We start from the raw sequence: 2,538 nt of genomic DNA, 5'->3' as shown, positions 1-2,538 counted from the left end.
ATGACAAGTGCAATTAGACAGCTTTAAGTGTTTCAGTGACTCTAATTAGTAATAAAATATATGCTCGCCATCATGTTGATAGAGGTACAATAAAATATGCAAGGGTTGCATACGGTAGCTGGTTTTATGAATATTTGATGGTACATATACACTGTGAGGCAGGGCCCCCAATTTTATCCTGCTTAGGGCCCCCAGATGTACAGGGCCGGCCCTGGTAGGCAGGCTTATAGTAATGTTTATTATGAAATACAAAATGGTCCTCTCATATAATGGGGCAAGTTGTGATTTAAATAAAGTAAACCGTGGTGTGAAATGATCTTTTGGAATGAAAATGTGCTAGTTCTTGATGTTCCATGGCACCCTACTGTATATGGCAGTAATGTATTTGTTAATTTTTGATTGTATGTGCCCTGTAACCTAATGTTGTTACTGTATTTGTGGTCCTCAGATTTTACACTACTGCAGCGAGGTGAAGGGTCTTCCTCCCCAAGTCTAACAGATTCGTTGTCCCTCTCAAGCAGTCTGAGCAGTCTAGCAGTGGAGCGAATTCTCACTTCTAAGCCAGCAGGCATGACTGTGATCAAAGAGTATGAAGAGACCGGGAGTTTGAAAGATTCCACCCGGCGTTTAATGGTGAACATCATTGTGGCTCACATGCGTGAAAAGGAAGGGTAAGACGCTTGATGTCAATGACATCAAATTCACATTTGTAGACGGGGCAAGAATATTATCATAAACAATACTTTTGCTTTTGCAGGAGATTTGTAAACAAGACGACAAAGGAGTTCCATGCCCTTGGGATTGTGTCGCTTTTCCCATCTTTGAAGGACCCATACTCAAAAAAGGGATATGTGAGTTTGAAATGTAACCATGGCGTGAAATAATGATGGCTGTTACATTTTGGTTTGTTGATCTTTTGTGTCTAAGCAGCATACATGCACTAAGGCTGTCAAAAACTTGATATTGTCTGCACTCTAACCAGAAGTACTCTTTTACTTTCAGGAACATTTCTATGACATTCAGAGCAACGAAGGCTTCCTTGAGTGGCGTGTCAAGACTGTGCAACGTCAGTCCAGAACCACATCTACATCCCGTAACAGAGTGGAGCTAAAAGGGGGTCCCACATCATCAAGAACACTCGGCTCCCTAGATGACCAGCAAACAGGAGATGAATGTATGGAGTCTCTTCTTCACCACACCACTGATCGTGACTTAGTCTTCCAGAAGATGAAGGAGACATTCCCATATCGTCAACAGATGCTTCATGACCCACAGCAATCAGCAGATATTCTTCAAATGTTTCCTCGTTTCTTGGACACGAAGGGACTGGAAGGCAAAAAATGTGAATTTAAACAAACATTTGTGAAAATATGTGATTTTACTTTCAGTGATTCTAACAGTAGTCCTTCCTTTTTTGTATTAGATTTTGCAAGACTTCTTGTTTATGTTTGGAGCAGAGACTGCTTCCAGGTTCCTGGGAAAATGGGAGACCTGTTTTAAAGACAAGGTCATCCAAGAGGCCAAGACGCTCAGAGAGACGGCTCTGCTGAAGAAACTGCTAACATCTGCCCTGAATGAAAAACCCGACACTGCAGATGAGCCAGGTAGTATTGCAACATTACCAAAAAAAAAACAGCTTGCACTTTTGTTCTGCCTTTTTAATAATAAACAACTATTAACATTACATTTAAATTATACATTGACATTTTACTACAAAAAGGGATGACTAAATGTAACTTCAGATGGACCTCAACATACAACTTTACAATGCTGTCTGACAGTATAATCTACATTCTGTATGCTATGTATCATTTTGCACAAGTTTGTAATGGCTGGTCCACTTTGAGCAGTGAGGTTTAAGAGTTTAGATGAATAGCAGAAGACAAAAGGTAGCCCAGTCATCCACAAGGTAGAAATGTGAAGGCAGACATTCTTAAGTTAACTGTGGTATTTACACTGTCTGCAGAGTGGGACAGTGACATGGCCTCTCTTCTTGTCCTCCTGCATCTTCTCACCCCACAACCAGCTGGAGGGAAGAGGCAACAGATCATCTGGTGAAATTTCAAAAGGTTTGTGAAGACATACGATATAATTCCAAATATTGTTCATGCAACATTTTTTAAACTGATGGCTTACATGTAGATCTTTGTCTTTGTGTTTCAGTCCTGCCAGAGCCTGGAGGATCACCTGATGAGCACTGAAGGAAACCCTCAGCCATATCTTCTGGCCTCAGGGACTTCAAAGGCACAGGTTTCCAGCTTCTACATAGTCTTGGATAGAAAGCTTCTTCCATGCCAGTCTTGTACATCCTTGGGTGCATTTGACGAGTTGTTCAAGTCCCACTTTGTTTTCAGTGTGAAATATGATGATGCTCTGGCCAGTCTGTACACGTTTTTACAAACTACTCTGTACAACATTGACATAGGTACAACAGAAGAAACTCCAAGAGTCAAAGAGCTGAGAGCAAAGCTGTTGAACAAGCAGTAATTAGTTTATCCAGCAATAATGCTCAGATGTTTCCTTTGTGCTTCATCCTTT

General features: G+C 41.0%; 1 long non-coding RNA gene across 1 annotated transcript; it reads left to right on the top strand.

The window, feature by feature from the left end:
* Positions 1-549: 549 nt before the first annotated feature.
* On the top strand, positions 550-1,176 carry LOC146991359 (uncharacterized). Its single transcript, XR_015036932.1, has 3 exons — positions 550-671; positions 758-851; positions 1,003-1,176. It is a non-coding gene; the product is annotated as an uncharacterized LOC146991359 (long non-coding RNA).
* The last annotated feature ends 1,362 nt before the right edge of the window (positions 1,177-2,538 follow it).

The sequence above is a fragment of the Trachurus japonicus genome, chromosome 1, assembly GCF_045865225.1.
Source record: "Trachurus japonicus isolate A0001 chromosome 1, Traja_1.0".
NCBI classification, from domain to species: domain Eukaryota; kingdom Metazoa; phylum Chordata; class Actinopteri; order Carangiformes; family Carangidae; genus Trachurus; species Trachurus japonicus.
Note: the sequence above shows the minus strand (reverse complement) of the source record. Positions and strands in the feature narration are given on the sequence as shown.